Source organism: Elaeis guineensis, chromosome 1, assembly GCF_000442705.2.
Source record: "Elaeis guineensis isolate ETL-2024a chromosome 1, EG11, whole genome shotgun sequence".
Lineage (NCBI taxonomy): Eukaryota > Viridiplantae > Streptophyta > Magnoliopsida > Arecales > Arecaceae > Elaeis > Elaeis guineensis.
In genome coordinates, this window is record NC_025993.2 from 168,968,949 (window position 1) to 168,990,651 (window position 21,703).

A 21,703-nucleotide genomic window follows, 5' to 3' on the forward strand; every position below is an offset into this window, starting at 1 on the left:
TCTGTTAATTAGATGTTAAGCAATTCTACCTTGTGATTACTATATGATAACTTAACTGTGTTCTATAACTAAACTATGGCTGTCTCTGAAGTTCAAAAGTGGCTCATGGTTTCTATTTTATCCAATTCTCATCCTCTTCTTTTCATTCTCCTCATCATTGATGGTTCAAGATTTCTACTTTATTAACCCACCGTTGCCACCACCTCCATCAACTACCCAAGCAAAATCGAGAGTGTTAAACTATAATTTTTTCCGAAACTTACCAATAAAAACTTTTTGATTAGGGCCTTCAACTAGGCTACAAATGTATCATCCATAAATCAAATAATATACCAAACACAACCATCATTAATAAACAATATCTTGCTGCACAAAATTTATCTAGCTAGAAGTGATCCCCTAAATTTCACTTTCAAATTAGAGCCATAGGTTTCAAAATCAATCATTGGTACTAGGCATGCCCTGAGGATAGGATGCCCTGTTGCATTCATATCTGAAAAAATAGCACATTGACCTATGAGGTCGGTGGCCCAAAAATCCACAAAACTACAACAGTAAACATTTTACACAATTGTGTCTTTTCGGTAGGTAATTCATTAAACCAGCCTAGCTTGGTAGAAAAGTGATTAGTCTGGGTGCTAATTCTTTATCTAAATAGATACAAGGGTTATGCATTGAACATAAATATCCTTCTCTGCCACTGTGTGGTTCTTCCCTATTTTACCCTCACACACGATATGCTATGCTGGACCAGCCTTTTGAACATTGAATCAAAGTAGCAAGTGCTTGCAAAGGCTTACAAACAATCAGATATAGGTCTTTTTTTTTTTTCCCTTTTTTTTTTTGGTGACATCAGAAAAGCTAGACAAATTGGTAAGAGCCAGTGCAGCATCCAAAATAGAAGGTTCCTGGGACCACCATTGGACCAAGTCGACGGTCAGCCTCAATCTGCGCCCAGGGGGGACATATAACGTGGGACTTACGTGTCATTCTGACTTACCTAACGGCTCATCATTAAATCTGTAACAGGACTGCAACAAGAGGCTTCATCTGGTCCAGGGCTAGCTGGATCAGGGTTGTATGTTTTGCTTGGAACAAGAATTTACTAATTCATTCACACCGATCCATCATTGAATCACCCACATCACAAACCTCAAAGCAATCAGAATTTCATCGTTCATCTATCTACACAAATCTCAAAACAACCGAAGGGTGATGGAATAATAGATCAATTTGAAAAAAGATGGATCTTTCTTTTATGCAAAAGATTCAACCCACACTATCTAACTCCAAAAGAGCCCCACCATTAAGCTTGGACACGGCATCTAAACCACGTGCCACGGCCTTATAATATGAACATCACAAACCCATACTTCCAATCAAATACATGACAACTGCGGGTTGTCAAGTGGGTCCAATATGCAAGCATCCGAAGTTCAAAAAGATTAATTTGAATTGCACGGGATGTGTTTTTTCGATCAGATATTTTTATTTTTTTTATCGATCAGATATTTTTATTTAATATTTTATTCTTTTGATTCTTATGTATATGCTTATGCTCAAATAATTTAAAATATCTGATTCAATCAAAAAAAAAAAAAAAAGGGGGGAGGGGTGGTTGTGGAAGAAAAATGGAGCTATCTTCTGTCTTAATCGGCGTAGCTCAAGAAAATAAAGGTAGGGAGAAACAAGGGGGAAGAGGACAAGGAAAAAGGGTACGAGGATGGAAATTTGATAAATCTTGCGGGTGAGATGAGTGGTTATTGGTTAGGCGGGCAAAGAGAGGATGGCGGGAGAGTGAACGCAAGACCTGGAAGTCAAACCAGCGTGATCATGGGGTGCACGTGTCGGCTTTGAATCTGCAGTTGTTGGCGTAAACCGCGTGCGGGCGTGATTTTTTTTTTGCCAGGGCCCGTCGTTATTGGACTTTAGTGAACGAATCGACATCCCAACTAATCAACATGAATATTATGCTTGACAACGAGCGATACAATAAAGACTCCATTTCTCTCTCTTTTTTTTTTTTTTTAAATCTACAAAGGGCGTAAATATAGCTATGAATGGTTGGAAGGATAATAAGGACGGGCTTATTTAAATTTGAATTAAGAATGTGTTTGATTTGTGAATAAAATTAGAATCAGAATTAAAATAGATTAAAATAAAAATTGAAATTATCATATTTTCTAAAGTATTAGGTTTGCAAATATAATCGAAATCAAAATTAAAATGAAATTTAAATTTTAAAAATAAATAGGTATTGGATCTTGGACAATTGAAATATTTTTGTTTCTCTTAAAATTAAAATAAAAATATTTTTTTTCAACTAAATAGTTAGAATAAAAGCCATTCATTTTCTATTTTCATTTCAAAATCCAGATCTCTTGAACCAAATATGCCCTAAAGGATATTTTTTCTTTGAGTTAGCATTTACTTATCCTGCAACTTCTTTAGCTCAATGGTTTATGCCTTTTGATGTAAGGTTTAGTTGCAAGATATTAGGATTCCATGTTTAACAACTTTAAAGATGAATTGGATGTTTAACACGTTTTTGTTTTATTTTAGATTGTAGGGACAGTGATGGCTGGTAATAGGAACTTGATCAACTAGTCTCGCACATATTTGATGCATTGTTAGATCTAGCATATATTTGATTAAATGTCATGCATGCAACTAAAGCTGTAGATAGTTTTTTTTTTTTTTTTTTGGTCGAGTAACTTAAATTAACAATGTTATAAGACTAGGAGTGCAAAGTCTTGTATTAAATCGAGGTAGAGTGATGAAATCTCCAAATATTGTAGTTGTTTAATGTCAAAACTTAAATATTTGAACAAAGCCTCCAACTCACTAAAAATGCACCATGGAATCTAAACTAATCTTTGATTGATTTATTCTGCAGTTTTAATGCCACTGCATGTGAAAGCAAGAAGCCGTCAGAATATTAAAAGGTAGAGAGTATTTTTTTGATTTTTATAATGTTCCAACATGCATAAGTCATGCTTATGACACGACCAAACAATATTAGTCTCCAAGGTCGCCATTTTAAAAGGCTTTACGAATGTCTCTCTTGTCATTATAGTGGTTAGAGGTTAAGAGGCATCAACCTTAAAGAAGTAATAACTCCTTCATGGGGAAGCAAGGGTAATTTGCTGTACCTTCACCTGGATGCTGCTCCATGTCAAGGAAGCACGACTCACTTCCCAGCACTAGACAGATCTTTTGGTATTCCAAAGAGATAAGAATTTCTATATTGCCTCCTTGTTACCTTTTGCTTGCTGATTCAATAGCTAACTAACCCAAGAAATTATCAAGAAGGTGCGACTAGCTTACCAAATCATTATTGTCATTATCATCAAGTTGTCGCCACAGCTCGAAGATAGTTATTCAAGTTATTATTAAATGTTATGCATCAAGAACTTATTTTAAAAAGAATGCTCTCTTTTGAAAGAAAAAAAATGATGTATACTTTAGCATGGTTGTTCTTCATGAAAAAAAGTAGCACAAGAATATCTTTTTACCATCTCGAAGTATATATATATATATATATATATATATATATATAAGGATAATTACAGTTTCTCCTCAAGATTATATTCAATTTTACTAGGCCCCTCGTGGTTTGAAAAGTAGTATTGAACCTACTTATGGTCAAATCCGTCGGATACCATTTTGCTCTGTTATCCACCTGCACGATAAAATAGATTCAAAAACTTTTTCACCGTGATTTGAATGCTCTATATTTCTCCAAATCCACTCCATCGGGTGGATTGCCGCCCAAATTGGTTTACACCTGCGGGGATGGTAGTCGTGAGGGTCTTCACGATGGACGAGTACCTCTTGGCAATCGTGATCTAGTCATCGGAAAAGTCTGTTACTCGCTCTCCGCGGTGAGGTCCGACCACCTGAGGTCATCGATCGAGATATCGATCCACTTCGTATTCTCGTGAATCGTGAAGATAGCATCCTCCAGTGCCTCTAGGGTCCGGTCACTGTCGTCATTAGCATCGATGCAAAAAGTACAGTACTTTTGAGGCCGGGGCAAAATTTTTGAATCCATTTTATCATGCAAGTAGATAACGGAGCAAGATGGTATCTAATGGATCTAATTGTATGTGGGTTAAGTATTACTTTTCGAGCCATAGGAGGCTCAGTGAAATCAGATCTAATCTTAGATAAAAAAATTATAATTATCTAAAAAAATTAATAAAAATAAGTTAAAGAGAAAATAGAGGGCCAAAAATTTCTCCAACTAGTCAAAAATAATTTATCTTGCACAAACACTAATTTTCCAAAAAAAAATGATAAGAAAGTAAATAGTTGGAGAACAACTTAGCCATATATCATTGTTTAACATCTTTATCTACAATTTTAATACTTTATATATTTAATTTTTATTTTATTTTTTTCCTTCCCTCCTCTCCCCACAGCCCAGCACACACCCCCCCGCCCCGCGCCCCCCCCCCCCCCGCTCCCCCCCCCCCTCCCCCACTGTTGAGCTCTCCTCCTTTACTTTCACCTTCTCATTATTCAAACGTAACCTAAAACTTATACGCCATGTGAAAAGCTTTTAATAGTAAAATGATAGAACAATTAATACATTAAAAATTGCTAATGTTAAATATCTAGCGTCTATAATGTAATGCTGCGACTGGTTAGAATGCGTTTTTAAGTTGAAGCTTCTCGCAACTGCCTTATTTCAGGATCCATCGCCACGAAACCGGAGTCGACACGTCACAGCTGTCAACCCTCCGGCGTCGGACACCGACCACGTCACTCAAATCGATTTGACGTCCTTCGTGACGCATACGAGACGTGGACTGGATGACGCCAGCATAGATATCGTCACCGCGGCTGCCGCAGCCGGACGTCAGCTTGCTTTGTTTTCTATATTTTTCGACGACACGGTCGCTTGACTTGAGCTTTTCATGACTACTCTGGCCTTCTCCTAGTCTTTCATAAGTTAAGATACCTTACTGACTCTTATCAAGTCCCCTATAATGTTTGTTTTATAGGAAACTGCACGGAATCTTTGCAAGGGGTTATGTTTTAATGGAATATAATTTGGCTGGTCGTTGGGTTGCAAGACGTGATGGCTTGTAGCAGTATGATTTATTCTTACATAAATTTATTAAACAATGTATGGAATACATTTTTTAAGAAATTGAATGAAATGTTTTGTGGACCCCTCCTAATCCATAACCAAATCAAACCAAACCAAGCCAAGGATATAAATATTAAGAACAACAACGATATAAAATTATAGAATCAATGATAATACAAAATATTAATCTTTTTTGCTTTTAAATAACACCAATACAATAATTAATGTGATGTATATAAAACAACCGCCATGACATAAATGCGGTAAATTAAGACTGAAGGTACGCAATGATGAGCACTAAAAGTCAATGTGGTGTGTAGTTAGCAAGAAGGTTTTGTAGGAGAATCACTCCCTTTCAAAAGGTTTTTTTTTTTTTTACCTCTATGATTGTTAAATGTAATCACTATTTTTTTGTTGACATGTTATAGGGAGGAGGAAATGCATTCAGATGAAAACAAGGACAATCTCTGACTTAGACTAGATTCAATCAAGCAAGGAGCTTCATAGCAATTGAAAGGAAACATAATTTAGCTTGACATGGTATAATTAGGGTTTAAATAATAGTGGGCATGTGAAAAATCTAGAAGGGTTTTCAAACAGAGGCAATTAGTTCACGGTGGTAGCACTTACTGGATTTTTGTGTGATTATACCTGAACACACAAAGCGGCTGTTCTAGGGTTCTAAAGCATGCTTAATCTATAATATCCAACCTTTATCAAGCCGAGTTTATTAATAAATTTTAAGTGGGAGGGCTTATTTATAGAATTACGTCCAACAGGGGTTTGTTGCAAAAGTTCACTTTCTCTAATGAAGGTTGGATATTGAACAAAATTTTTCATAACATAGCTGGAGAAGAATATATACGATTCCCTCGCCAACATTAAATAACTTTTAGGCCCACTAGGCACAACGGACCGGCCTTGTAGAGCCCTTTCCCTGCTTTAGCCCAACCGGAATGCAATCGGATGCTTGAAAGGATGGGACGGGACACCCAACCATGACCAGGACCCTGAACACTCGACTGGGCCAGGCGCAAGATTCTGACGTCTAAACCACTCATCTACTCCCCCTCTCGTGGAAGGAGTAATTCTTTATACACCATGCCCTATGTAGAAAAAAATATATCATCCTTTTGATTAGATCACATAGTTATTATTTTTTAATATATATTTAATACCTGCAGTTCTATTTTTTTTCGCTAGTCATCTGTTTTTTCTCATTCAAACTTGAGAAATATTGACCAATTTGTTGGTCAATTTGAATTCATATATGCAACTCGCATGATCATGATTGTTGAGCTTTCACACCCATGCTGTGACCTTTGCTATGAATTTCTCATGCCAATTCCCTAAGACCTCTTGTACCCTTTTGTCGAGCACTCCTCTTACACATAACACTAAGGGCGAGGGGGACCAAGCAAAGGAAAGGAGGAAGAATCACTGGAAAGATGCTGCTTTGGTTGACCAGCGAATAAGCACGAGCTAGGCAATAAGAAAGCAATAGCCGAGATTGGATCGTCATGAAGGATAGCCAACATAGAAGAGCTTTTGCCCATTCTATTAGTCGAAGCGAAGTTTTGTCCTTGAAAATTCTTTAATTCACATTTCTTATCTCCCCTTGATAGAAAAGGGATCCTCACCTGCCAAAGGTTCTTCTTCCCTCTCTGCAAATGGTGATTCCACAGCATCTGAATTCATCAAGTGAAGAACCGAGATCTTTTCTTGATGAAGGTCTTCTTATCTTATTCCTCTGGCAAGTTTGAAATTTTGGATAACAAAAATAATTTTATGACATCTTGTGACTATATTATGACATCCTGCAGTCAAATTATGATTTTATGTCATAAGAAAAAAAATATTTTTATCATTTAAAAATTTTATAAATTTTTAATGATAAAAATATCTTTTTTTTTTATAACTTAAAAAAAAAATTATAACATTCTGTATACAAAAAATCATAATTTGACTATTGAATGTTATAATATGGTCACAGAATTTCATAATTTTTCAAAAGATAATTTTTTTTTATTATTTAAAATTTTAAAAAAAATAAATTATAGATATTAAATATTTATTAAAAAATAATAATTATATATTTTAATATAATTGAATAATATTTTATATTAATTTTATTACACTGCATACGGTGCACAAAAAAACTTTCTCCTTGCCAAAGATTCGACTAAGCCGGGCCCAAGATTCTGACGGCTAAACCGCTCTTCTACGCCCTTTCTTTCGCCTCCGCATTGCATGTTCCCTGACAATATAGATGTGCATGTCCGCATGCACACTTATGCGGATTCAGTTTATTCTCCCGCATGCAGAAAGCTTCGGGTTAATCCGAAAGCGTCGGCATGCGTTAACCTATCACAAGTAGGTAAGTCCGCATATTTATGTTGATGCGGTTTTATTTCCGCATGAGTGGCAAGGTAGGCATCTGCGAGCGAAAACGAATGGCATACGACCTCACGCGCGGATGTCCCTTTTTTGTGCGGACTGACTTCTGCATTGAGATTTTACGCGTTTAGTCTGCACGGCAACCATCCCGTCCCCTCCACTCCACTGGTGTTGGTTTCTTTCTAATGAATATAACCAAAACTACCATCAAGCCGAGCCAAGACGAGTAACTAAAGATTCGAGCCCAATTTGATTTCAAATATTTAAATTTAAAATTTAAATCAAGATTGATTAAATTTTAATATCCAAATTCAAATCCAATTTGATCATAAAAGCAATATCTGAGACAATTCAATTTAAATATCAATCGAACTGCACTCATATTCGAATTCGAATTCAAGTCTTTATCATAATTAAAAAAAATATGATTAAAAGTTAAGACTAGATCAAATATATATAATTTTTTAAATATTAAATTAATAATATATATTATAAATAAAATATAAATTTTATTAAATTTTATATACTTGATTAAGATTGCGAGCTTTCAAATCGAATATTTTACTACTTGAGCTTGATTCGAAAGGTTATTCGAACTATTCAAGCTCAACTAATTAAGTTTGATAATAATTAATCAAGGAGAGTCGGATTTGGATCCAAATTGAGTTCAAGTAGTTTGAGGATAATTCAACTCATTTGCACCCTCTATATATAACACCACCATTAATCCCTTTGCCAATCACCATTGTTGCCTATTCCCGCCTCAAAGTTGTCGGCGACATTACACAATCCATCGACGGCCGCCTCTCCCTTCTACAACTCCTCCTCTCCTCTCCTCTCCTCCACTTGTCTCTTGCCATTGCCAGCTATAAAAGCTCATCCCTAAGACGTTGGCCAAAGTGGAGAACCCATGTCCACTGCCTCCATGATTTTGCTTTGGAAGTGATTCCTCAAAATAGTGCATAAGAGAGAGTGAACCTTATCCGATTCCGATTTGGAGGCCGCAAAATATCACCACTATAGTCGGGAGGTACTTTTTTTTCTATGTTAAAGCTTTTACCAACTACGTTTTGCTCTATTTATCCACGGACGAGAAAGCGGGATTTGAGCGGCACTGCTCCAGACTACCGCAAATTTAGATCTGCATCTAAAAAGAAAAGAGGTAAAATGGCTATAGTATTATAGTTTTTTCTACGTCTATCAATGCACTATATGTAACTCAATTCAGGAGTTGAGAAAAATGGAAGTTGGGTCTGGAAATACCTGTGGAATAGTTAATCCAAAGAACTTATCTTCGAGGCAATATCTTACCAGTTATTTTACAATTTTGATCTTCTCAGTAACATTATCTGCTGGGTTTCTCAAATAATGTTTCGCTAATGGAGTAGAGAGTTGCTGAGAAGAAAATTGATGACCACCAAAAGTTTCTAATTAGATTTCTTATGATTTGATATGCTAATTTGGTTCTCAAAATCATTGATTTTTTAAAGTGATGGTTAGGATTAGTTTTAACAAAATCCATATGTTGTAATTTAAAAAATAATTTATTGAATATCTTATTGGAAAATAAAAACAAAGTTCTGCTTTGACTAGAGTCTATATTTCATTTATAGTAAAAAAGGAAAATCAAAGTATAAACTAATCCATCAAGAACTTATGACTCTAATTTTGTTTTTGTCCATAAAATACTGAGCAGTCCATTAAAAGGAAAAATACCGAATGGATAGATGTCGAAACATGACATATCTATTTTTTTAAATTAATCCTCACCATTTTTTTAAAAAATCAATGACTTTGAGAATCAAATCAGGATACCGAATCATAAGGAATCTAATTAGAAACTTTTTGTGATGATTAATTTCCTTCTTAAAAACTCTCTGCTTGATATTGGAAATATTATTTGAGAAACATAGCAAACTGTTGGGGAATACCTACCGACCGACCGACCGATGGCCGGAGGGACCGACCGACCGACTTACGATCGGAGGGACTGACCGACCGATTGACAGTCGGACCGACCGATTGACGCCATCACCGGCCAAACATCGGCTTACGACCGACTGAGGGTATGTCGGGCGCACCTTTCCCGACCGACTAAACTCGAAGGTCTGATGGCCGACTCACGTAAGGCTCGCCGACCAACGGGGGGGTCCGACGCCACTCAGCTGGCTACCGACCTAGGGTCGGTCGACTCCTCTGATCGCCGTACAACCGCCAGACCTTGTCAGTTCTGACAGCGGCATGCGGCGCTGCCACCTAGGGGCATTGTCCCGCCTAGGGCTTTGTCAACCCTAGTGATTTGACAGCCCCACGGCGACATGACACTTTCACGGTGACTCTGACAATCTACAGTGAGTTGACAATTCCTCACTTGTCTGCGCCATTAATGACGGCGCCATACCGTGCTCCACTATATAAATCGGGGAAGGCAACAGTGCAAGGGATCCGCTCCCCCCACTTCTCGACTCCTAAATCACAGGCTCGCTCCTCTCCCCCCCTCTCTCTCTCTCTCTCTCTCGATCGAGCTCTCTGTCTTCATTTCACTGTTGCCCAGTCACCTCTCTGACTTGACCATCGGAGGGTCCCCGTCGGAGCCGCCTCCGATCAGTGTGGACTTTTCGTTTTTGCAGGTGCACGTCCCCCGGCGATCGGACGACGAGGCGATTGGCCGCAACAGATTGGCGCACCAGGTAGGGGACAGCATGACAAAGACAAGAGCTTAACGATCGAGGGTCACCGGGTCGGCGAGGCGCTCTTCCCGCCGGGAAGAGGCCTCCCCGCCACCGTCCGCGGCGGAGCCCAGCTCTCCACGCCCCGCAGTGACCAGGGAGGCGCAGATCGCGGCCATCGTACGGCAGATGACCGTACTGACGGATGCAGTCAAAAGCCTCCAGCAACAACCGACGGCCCGCCCGATGCCTTCCAGGAGTAGCCGCCGACGACCGCGCCGATCCCCGTCGCCTCCGCGCGAGCGCCCCCAACAGCGCTCCCACGGAGAGGAAGAGGGACGGCCAAGGCGCGATGACCGACGGTCTCCGTGGCCTTCTCCTTCCCTGCTGGAACGGGCAAGGAAGGAGAAGCGACCGCGCACGCCGTCCCCCTCCCCTTCGGAATCTTCTGGAGACTCCACTCCTGGGGTCTCCCAGCACCGACGGGAGGACGACTACGAGCGTCGATTCGAGGAGATCGACCGCCGGCTCGTGCAGTTGCAGATGGACGGCCAGAAGTCTTCGAACGACGTCGACTTTCAGACCGCCCAACCTCTCTCCCGACTAGTTCTCGACGAACCGATTCCCAATCGGTTCAAGATGCCACACGTGAAGTCTTACGACGGCTCCACCGATCCGATCGACCGCCTTGAGAGCTACAAAGCTCTCATGACGATCCAAGGGGCAACCGACGCTCTTTTTTGCATCGGCTTCCCCGCTACGCTCCGCAAGGCTGCCAGGGCCTGGTACTCCGGTCTTCGATCGGGAAGTATCCACTCCTTCGGGCAGCTCGAGCACTCATTTGTGGCCCATTTCAGCACTAGCCGGAAGCCGCCGCGAACGTCGGACAGCCTTTTCTCCCTCAAGCAGGGGGAAAATGAGACGCTCCGATACTTCGTGGCGCGATTCAACACGGCCACGCTTGAGGTCCAGGACCTCAACGAAGACATGGCTATCTCAGCCATGAAGCGGGGTCTGAGGGCGTCCCGATTCACCTACTCTCTGGACAAGACCCTCCCCCGGACATACGTCGAGCTACTGGAGCGCGCATACAAGTATATGCGCACGGATGAAGGAGCATCCGACCGACGTTTGGCCGAGCCCAGAGGCCCGAAGGAGAAGCGGAGGAAAGGTCGGAAACCCATCGAACCAAGTAGGCCCCCGACCGATAGTCGGGTCTCGCCAACCCGACGAATCCAAAAGTCACCCCGACAACAGACTCCGAGGTCGGCACGCCCCAGGTATGACTCCTACACTCCTCTCTCCGCTCCTCATGCACAGATTTTAATGGAGATCGAGGGGGAAGAATACCTGCGACGGCCTCCGCCTCTGAAGGCAAAAGGCCTCGACCGTCGGAAGTACTGCCGATTTCATCGAGGCCACGGCCACAACACCGAGCAGTGCACCCAGCTGAAGGATGAGATCGAAGCTCTCATCCGTCGGGGGTATCTCGGCAAATTTTGGAAGGGTCCGCCGACCCAACCGGTTACCGATCGACGACCCCAGCCGACTGAAGAAGCGGCGACCAATCAACCGACGGCCGGAGTCATCAACATGATCTCCAAGCAGCTGGGCCCGGGGACGTCTGCGGGAGGGGAGCCGACGAAAAAGCCGCGCCCGGACGACGCAATCACCTTCACGGAGGACGACGTTCGGGGCATCCAAACTCTCCACGACAATGCTGTTGTTGTGTCGGCAACAATAGCAAATTATGATGTAAAATAAATTTTTGTTGATAATGGAAGTTCAACGAATGTTTTGTTTTACTTGACCTTCTCCCGGATGCGACTGTCAATTGACCGACTTAAGAGGGTCTCCATGCCCTTGATCGGCTTTGCCGGAGATGCTGTCACGACAGAGGGAGAAATTACCCTGCCCGTGACGGCCGGCACCGAACCACAGCAAAGCACGGTCCACTTAACTTTCGCGGTCGTCCAAGTTCCTTCGGCCTACAACGCCATCCTTGGACGACCCGGACTGAACGCCCTCAAGGCGATCGTCTCGACGTACCATCTCCTCGTTCGGTTCCCGACCAAAAATGGGGTCGGGGAGATGCGCGGGGATCAACAGCTCGCCCGACGATGCTTCCAGATCTTCGCTCAAAGCGACGAGTCGAGGGGCTCTCTGACAATTGACAAGCTGGACCAGCGGGAGGAGGAAGAACGAGGTTCGCCGGCCGAGCAGCTCGAGGCGGTCCCGATAGCGAAAAATTCGGATCGAAGGATTTGGGTCGGGTCCCGACTGCCCGACCCCGAACGACGACGACTGACGGAGCTGCTGACGGCCAATGCCGACATATTTGCTTGGTCGGCAGCAGATATGTCGGGCATCCCCCCAGAAACAATAACCCACCGACTCAACATCGACCCGACGATGAGGCCGGTGAGGCAGAAGAAAAGGTCCTTCGCTCCAGAGAGACAGAGGGCCATCGACGAAGAAGTGGACAAGCTACTCGAAGCGGGCTTCATCCGAGAATCCACGTATCCCGATTGGCTCGCCAATGTTGTCATGGTCAAAAAAGCCAACGGGAAGTGGAGGATCTGCATCGACTACACCGACCACAACCGAGCCTACCCAAAAGATAGCTTCCCACTTCCCAAGATTGACCAGCTGGTGGACGCGACGTCCGGATTTCGACTGCTCAACTTCATGGACGCCTTCGCCGGATACAACCAGATCCGGATGGTGCCTAAAGACGAAGAGCACACCGCCTTCGTGACTCCCAAGGGCCTCTACTGTTACCGGGTGATGCCCTTCGGACTGAAGAACGCCGGCGCCACCTACCAGCGACTTGTCAATAAGGTCTTCAAAGATCAGATCGGGCGCAACATGGAGGTGTACGTGGATGACATGCTGGTGAAGAGCGTGCAGATCCCGGATCATGTTCAGGATCTCGAGGAGACCTTCCGCACCCTTCGACGACACCGAATGAAGCTCAACCCGACCAAGTGCGCTTTTGGGGTGACCTCAGGGAAGTTCCTCGGATTCCTCGTTTCTCAGAGAGGGATTGAGGCCAACCCTGAGAAAATAAAGGCAATCCTCGATATGCGTCATCCAAACACCAAGAAGGAGGTCCAACAGCTGAACAAAAAAATCGTCGCTCTTAGCCGATTCATTTCTCGATCAGCTGAAAGGTGCCTCCCGTTTTTCAAAATTTTGCATCACGCAAATGGTTTTTCTTGGTCGGATGAGTGCCAACAGGCCTTCGAAGACCTGAAGAAGTACTTGGCTTCCCCGCCGCTGCTCGTAAAGCCACAGGTCGGGGAAACTTTGTATCTCTACTTGGCCACATCTTTTGAGGCGATTAGTTCGGTGCTCGTCCGAGAAAACGAGTGCCGAACCCATCAGCCTATCTACTACACCAGCAAGGTGCTCCACGGCGCCGAAGCCAGATACTCAGAGACGGAAAAGATGATTTTCGCCCTGACCGTCTCGGCGCAACGACTCCGTCCATACTTCCAGGCCCACGCCATAGTGGTGCTCACCAACCAGCCCCTGAGGGTGATATTGCGCCGACCCGATACATCTGGACGACTCGCGAAGTGGACGATGAAGCTCAGCGAGTTCGACATTCAGTACCGACCAAGGCCTGCCTTGAAAGCTCAGGTCTTGGCCGACTTCATCGCTGAGTGCCCGACAACCGACCAAGGGTCGGGAGCTGAAGACCCGGGACGAGATGCGGTCTCTGAGCCAGACCCGATCTCCACCTGGGTACTCCACATCGACGGAGTTTCAAACGCTCATGGAAGCGGGGCCAGGCTCTTGCTCACGAATTCGGAAGGGGTGGTCACCGAGTACGCCCTCCGGTTCGACTTCAAGGCCTCCAACAACCAAGCCGAATACGAGGTACTCCTCGCTGGCTTGAGGATGGCGAAAGAGCTGGGCGTCGACAGCCTCCGAGCGTTCTCCGACTCTCAGCTGATCGTGGGGCAGGTCAAGGGCGAATTTGAGGTGCGAGATCCGACCATGATCAAATACCTTCAGAAAGTGAAGGACCTCGTGGCTCGCCTCAGGTATTTTAAAATTTCCCACATCCCTAGGTCGGAGAACGCCCGTGCCGACGCACTCTCCAGGCTGGCAACTTCGGCTTTCGACTCCTTGGGTTGGACGTTCGTGGAGAACCTCGAGCAGCCGAGCATCGATCGGGTCGAAGAAGTACAGCAGCTAACGGCCGAATCAAGTTGGATGGACCCGATCGTTCGGTATCTGACCAACGGGATCGGTCCCGAGGACCCCGCGGAGGCCAAGCGACTCCGATGGTCGGCCTCTCAATATGTAATCATGGATGGCCGACTCTACAAGAAGTCGTTCTCCCTTCCCTTGCTTAGGTGCCTGGGACCGACCGACGCCGACTACGCTCTCCGAGAGGTGCACGAAGGAATTTGCGGGAACCACTTGGGGGGCAAGTCCCTGGCCTACAAAGTCCTGCGACAGGGCTATTACTGGCCTACCATGAAGAAGGACGCGGCCGAGTTGGTCCGGAGGTGCGAGCCATGTCAAAAGTACGCCAACATTCAACACCAACTGGCCAGCCAAATTGCTCCTATTGTTGCTCCATGGCCCTTCGCCCAGTGGGGGGTCGACATTCTCGATCCTTTTCCACCAGCGTCGGGTCAGAGGAAGTTCATAGTCGTCGCCATCGACTACTTCACCAAATGGGTGGAGGCTGAGCCCCTGGCGCAGATTACCGAGCGGAAGATGGAAGACTTTATCCAGAAGTCCATCATCTTCAGGTTCGGGTTGCCGCATATGATCATCACCGATAATGGACGGCAATTCGACAACCAGGACTTCAGAGACTTCTGCGCCAGGTTCCACATCAAGCACCGACTGACTTCAGTCGGGCACCCACAGTCCAACGGCGAGGTCGAGGTGACCAACTGGACCTTGCTCCATGGACTCAAGACCCGACTAAACGAAGCCAAAGGCCTCTGGGTCGACGAGCTGGGCTCCGTTCTGTGGGCTTACCGAACGACCCCCCGCATTCCGACCGGGGAGTCGCCTTTCAGCCTGGCCTACGGGACGGAGGCAATGATCCCGCTCGAGATTGGACTGCCATCTTCAAGGGTCGAGCAGTATCAAGAGCCGGGCAACTCCGAGTGTCGGAGGGCCGACCTAGACCTCCTCCCCGAACTGCGATACGAGGCTCAAATTTGCATGGCTTCGTACCGACAAAAGGTCGCTCGGTATTACAACGCCAAGGTTAGACCAAAGCTCTTCAGGCCTGGCGACTTGGTCTTGAGGAAGGCAGAAGTGTCGAAGCCCTTGGACCAAGGAAAGTTGGCTCCCAATTGGGAAGGACCCTACAAGGTAGCAGACACCTACGGTCCGAGAGCCTATCGACTGGAGACCCTGGAGGGGAAACCCATTCCCCGAACCTGGAACGCCGACAACTTGAAATTGTATTACCAATGAACTTTGTGATTGTTCAGTCGGAGTACAAACTCGGTTTGAAATCTCGGAGTTTTAACTCTTCGACTAGCGATCAACGCTCACCGAGTTCGAGCCCCGACATACCGACTTGGACTCGGTATCCGCCTGAAGCCGACGACCTTATCGTCGGTGACCCATCGGACTCTTGCGAGGACCGACGCATCAACACGGACGGGAGTTAACACTCCTTCGACCTTCGACGACACATCGGGCCCTTACCAGGACCGGTGTATCCATATCAACGGGGGTCGCACTCCTTCGACTTTCGACGACGCATCAGACCCTTAAAAGGGCCGATGCATCTGTTTTGACGGGAGTTGACACTCCTACGGTCGAACTTTCGGGCCAGAGACCATCGGCTAACAAGCCGATCGAGCTCCGACCAAAGAAAGGCGAAATGCCTACGCGACCAACGTCGCGAATCCCGACCGAGCTACGGCCGGTCGAAGGATATTCGGCTTACCACCGTCTATCGCACGACGCGACCTTTGTCGCATTGACGACTTACCGACCGGGCTACGGCCGGCCGGACGATATTCGGCTTACCACCGTATATCAAAAGGCGCAGCATGAGTACCCGACATAAGGGCATTGGGATCCGACTTGACGTCGTTTCTCCGACTGAATGCGTCGAACAACATTCGACTGAACGCGTCAGTAGAAACCCGACTACCAAACCTTTGCCACATTCGGTCGGCTCCCGACTCAACAGATGCGCCCGACTGACGACTTTGACTATCAGAAGCCGATCCAAAGTCGGGACTCACTCTACGTTCGTGACGGCACGAGCTGCCGAACGTCCTTACCAACCTATATGTGTTAGCAACTTACGAAGACACTCTACAATGCACGAAGGAAAACAAGCAGAAAAAAAAAAAAAAGCTAAGTCCAAAAACTTTGATTTCATTGAAGAATCAAAATAAGGTTTACAAAGGAAGGCCGGGGCCCGATTACAAGTCAGAGCAAAAACATAAAACAAAACCGACTAATCGTCGGAGTCAACATCCTCCACTGGACGACGATGGGGGTTGGTCGGCGGATCAGCTCTGACTTCTGCAGTCGGGGCCAACTGATCTTCGACAGCCGGCTCTGCGTCCTCTTCGGCTTCCGCCCTGGTGGAGAGACCTTCTGACGCTGGTTCGGACGTCTCCTCCGCAGCTGGGGCCTCCGACTCCGGCAGAACTATGCTGTTGAGATCCAGTTCTGGGTACAAGCCTCGAATGGCTTCCCGAGCATCCTCATACCTGACCCGGTACGAGAGGTAGCCGCTCTCCAGAAGTTCTTCTCGGTACTCCTCCGAGTCTCGGAAGACTTCAACGGCCCGACTCAGAGCCTCCTTCGCCGACTCGGCCTCGGCCCTCGCGATGTCTGCATCGGCCTGGGCGACGGACAAGCCTTCTTTGGCCTTGGCGAGATTTTCGAGACTCACTCGGAGTTGCTCGCGGTCTGCCTCCAGCTCTTTGGCGATGCCGTCTCGCTCATGTCAGAGCCGACGGATGGTCCGGGACTTCTTCTTTGCGTCGTCCTTAGCCAACTGGAGTTCCGACTCTAACGACGCCAAAGCCCCCTTGAGTCGGGAAACCTCCTCCGAAAGTCGGGAGACCTCCCCCTCAAGTCGGCCCTCCCGGTGGACCGACTGCTGCAGCTGATTGACGAGGATGACTTTGTCGGCTTCAAGGGTTCCGACTTTGTCCCTCCACGCCGCACGCACCTCGCCGAACTTCCGATATCCGGCCTCCAGCTCCGAGATATTGAAGACCAGCTGCACAAGGTGGAACCGACCGATGAGAAATCAAATTTATAAGAAACTACATTCAAAGTTGGAGCAAAGAAAAACTCACCCGGATCATCATCGGATAGAATGAAGACAGCATGTCGGACACACGCTGGTTCTTCATCGCATCGATGTCGGCGGGAAGGAGGAGCGTCTGGCACAATTTCCTGGCCAAGTCATGATTGGCCAGGCCCGACGCGCCTTCGGGAAGTGGAAAGTCGGCCGATCCTCCGCCAGCCGACCGACCTTCGTCACCCGATGCCATGGGGGCCTTGCCTCGGCTAGTTGCCCAGGCCCTGACGTCGGAGATTGACGGCAGGCTTGACCCCGACCGGGTCTCAATCGACGGTGCGGCGGCAGCGTGCGTCAGTCGTTCGGGTTCGCGGGCCTCCTCCCGAACTTCCGAAGCCTGCTGAGCGGTCGGCGCGCCATCTGCAGACTCGGCAGCCCGTCTGTCGGGTGAAGCGGCGCCCTCGACCGACGGTCCCTCGGACGGGACATCGACGAGCACTGTCGGTGCCGACAGTGCAATTATCGGCTCTGCCTCCGACCCAGTCGGTTCGCTCGGCGGAGGCGCACGGGGCCTCTTGGGAGGCTGCGACGGCCCGACGCCTTGCGCCGGCCTCTTCCTCACGGCGTGCTGGCGTATGTCGGCTGCCGACAGTCGTGTCCTCGGCGGCATATCTGAAAGGGACAATAAATGGTCAGCGTCGAAAAGAAAAGGAAAAAAGAGGGGTCGGAAAAATAAAAAACCGACCTAAACGGGGGACCGGGCTAAGGCCGGCGTCGTACAAGGCCTGCTCGGTGACGAGCTCGCTCTGCTTCGGCACCGAGATGTCCTTCAGCCGGTGGAAGTCCTCCCGATCATCAGCCTCTACCCGACTATTCTCATTCGGTCCGGTTCGGGGATTCCCCCAACGGACGGGAAACCCCCAAGAAGCAGAAGACGACGCAAAGAAAAATTGATTCTTCCATCCGTGAATGGACGATGGAAGACCAGTAATGAGAGAGAGCCCTTTCCGAGGGACGAAGTACCACCACCCTCGGGCTTTAGGGTGGGGTCGGAGGACGAAGAAAACTCGAAAAAGGGAGACCCGAGGTTCGGTCGGCAAGAGCCGACACAAAAGTGCAAAACTGACTATCAGCTGAACCGAGTTCGGCGCAAGTTGTGCCGGGCACAGCCCGTAATAGTCAAAGATGTTTCGGACGAACTCCGAAATCGAGAATCGAAGGCCGGCCCGGAGATCCTCCAAATAGAAGGCCACCTGGCCCTCAGGCGGGCTGTTAACCCGACCATCGGCGCCAGGGGCGAACAGTCGAAACTGCTTCGGGATGCGGTACTGCTCCCGGAAACGATCGACGTTCGGCCCCGAAAGTGAAGAAACCTCCATCTCCGGGGTCGACCGAGTGTCTTCGGTCGGCTCTCCCGACCGACTACCTCGTGGGGACGTCCTAGCCATGGATTCAGAGCAGACGGCAAGGAAAAAGAAGAAGAAGGTGGGGAAGACAACAATGGCCTTTGGAAGGAAAAGAAGGAACTGCAAACAAAGAGTGGAGTGGGAGAGTACCTGGAACAAGGACTCACGCGGGCAGAGTTTCGACTGTAAAATGAGAAGGGTAAAAAACCAAGTGGGGGTAACTCTGTATATATAGTCCCCCCCAACGGTCGAGATGAAGGCACGGCCAACGAAGACTCCCCAGATCTTGCCGCGTGGCGTCATCCGGACCGTCCGTCGGTCCGACGGTTCGACGCACCTGCCTTCAGATCGCGCCACGTCACCTCCATCCGCTCCACCGAACCTGTCCCAATGGCCGCACGCCACGTGGCGTGAAGGCCGCGACGTTTGGTATCCCCGAAGGGACGGCGGGAATGGCGGTTCTCCTTTCCGATGGGACGGGACGTCTGACGCCGGCATTATCACTGACACCGGCGGGACGTCCGACACGGCGGGGCGTCCGACGCCGACATGACACCTGACGCCGATGGGACGGGACATCTGACACCGACTAGACGTCCAAATCGCTTGGCATTTATGAGACGCCTGACATCGGATCAACCCACGGTACGGTCGGAATCTGGCATACGACGAATCCACTCCTGTTCGCCTAGGGTTGCTGCCCAAATAAAAGCATCGGCCAGCTCACCGTCTGACTCAGGAGTGGAGGGGGGCAACTGTTGGGGAATACCCACCGACCGACCGACCGATGACCGGAGGGACCGACCGACCGACTTACGGCCGGAGGGACCGACCGACCGATTGACAGTCGGACCGACCGACTGACGCCATCACCGGCCAAACATCGGCTTACGACCGACTGAGGGTATGTCGGGCGCACCTTTCCCGACCGACTAAACCCGAAGGTCTGATGGCCGACTCACGTAAGGCTCGTCGACCAAGGGGGGGCCCGACGCCACTCAGCTGGCTACCGACCTAGGGTCGGTCGACTCCTCTGATCGCCGTACAACCGCCAGACCTTGTCAGTTCTGACAGCGGCATGCGGCGCTGCCACCTAGGGGCATTGTCCCGCCTAGGACTTTGTCAACCCTAGTGATTTGACAGTCCCACGGCGACATGACACTTTCACGGCGACTCTGACAATCTACAGTGAGTTGACAATTCCTCACTTGTCTGCGCCATTAATGATGGCACCATACCGTGCTCCACTATATAAATCGAGGAAGGCAACAGTGCAAGGGATCCGCTCCCCCCACTTCTCGACTCCTAAATCACAGGCTCGCTCCTCTCCCCCTCTCTCTCTCTCTCGATCGAGCTCTCTATCTTCATTTCACTGTTGCCCAGTCACCTCTCTGACTTGACCGTCGGAGGATCCCCGCCGGAGCTGCCTCCAGTCAGCGTGGACTTCTCATTTTTGCAGGTGCACGTCCCCCGACGATCGGACGACGAGGCGATTGGCCGCAACACAAACCATGTGACCCAATAGAACAAAATTATAAATTAACAAAAAAGATGATAACTTGCAATCACCACATAGCATAAGTATTTTTATTTTTTTGACATATCAAAAGATTGTTTCTTCCCCTTTCAAGAATCGCAATATCGCATTCGGACGTTCCATGTTACTAGTATTATTGAAGTGGTACAAAGTTGACCTTGGACTTCATGTCAAGCCCGAGCTGGTCCAACAAGCGTCTGGACCCAGCCCAGGTTTATTTAACATCAGCCTTTCACAAGCACAAAGCGTATATTCCTAAAAAAAATCTTTCTTTGAGCAAATTTTTTGTGCACCATGGGTGGTGTAGAAAATTCAATATGGAGTGCATATATGATCGATCCACATAGCCACTATTTTTCAACGTACATTTAATATCTGTAGTTTCATTTTTTTTTTCGTTTAAAAATTTTATATAACAAAAATATCCTTATCTTTTGAAAAAAATTATGACATCCGGTGGCATATTATGACTTTATACATATAGGATGTTATAATATGGTCCAGAAAATTATGACATCCTATGGCATATTATGACATTCTACGTCAAATTATGACTTCCTGTATGTAGGATGTCATAATATAACTTAGAATGTCATAATATAGCTCAAGATGTCATAATATAGAAGGAGTATTTTTGTTCAACCATTTTTCAATACTCATTTAATACCTGCAGTTTCACTTTTTTGTTTGAAATTTTTCAATGATGAAAATATCTCTACTTTTTGAAAAAAGTTATGACAACTTATGATATATTATGACATCCTGTATCAAAATTATGACTTCCTACGTATGTAGGATATCAAAATATGGACATAAGATATCATAATTTTTTTCAAAGAATAAGAGCATTTCCATCACTTAAAATTTTTAAATAAAAAAGAACTACATGCATGTAGGTGTTAAATGCGCATTAAAAATGATAGCTATATGAATCAATCACGTAAAGCGATACACTCCATATCAAATTTTCTATATCGCCTATGGTGCATAAAGAATTTCTCCTTTCCTTTGATTATTGCTACATTAGCTTGGGCCGGTTGGAAGCCTTTCATAACAATGGATACATGCTTCCTTTTTTCTTGGAAACTTAAATTTTAGTTTGGTGAACCCTAGTAATTCTCAACCATTTGGGCCCACCTGATTTATACATAATTCACATCATGTTGGGCAAAACAAACTTGTGTACCTTAGAGCACTCCATCTATAAAATTATCAAAATTTTTTGAATAGGCCTGAATCAAGCCATGTCCTTCCTAATGCAAGCTGGTAAACACAGTGCACCATTTTATCCTAGGCTTTGTGCACCAATATGCCTGTGTACCATGTTAATATAGTTGC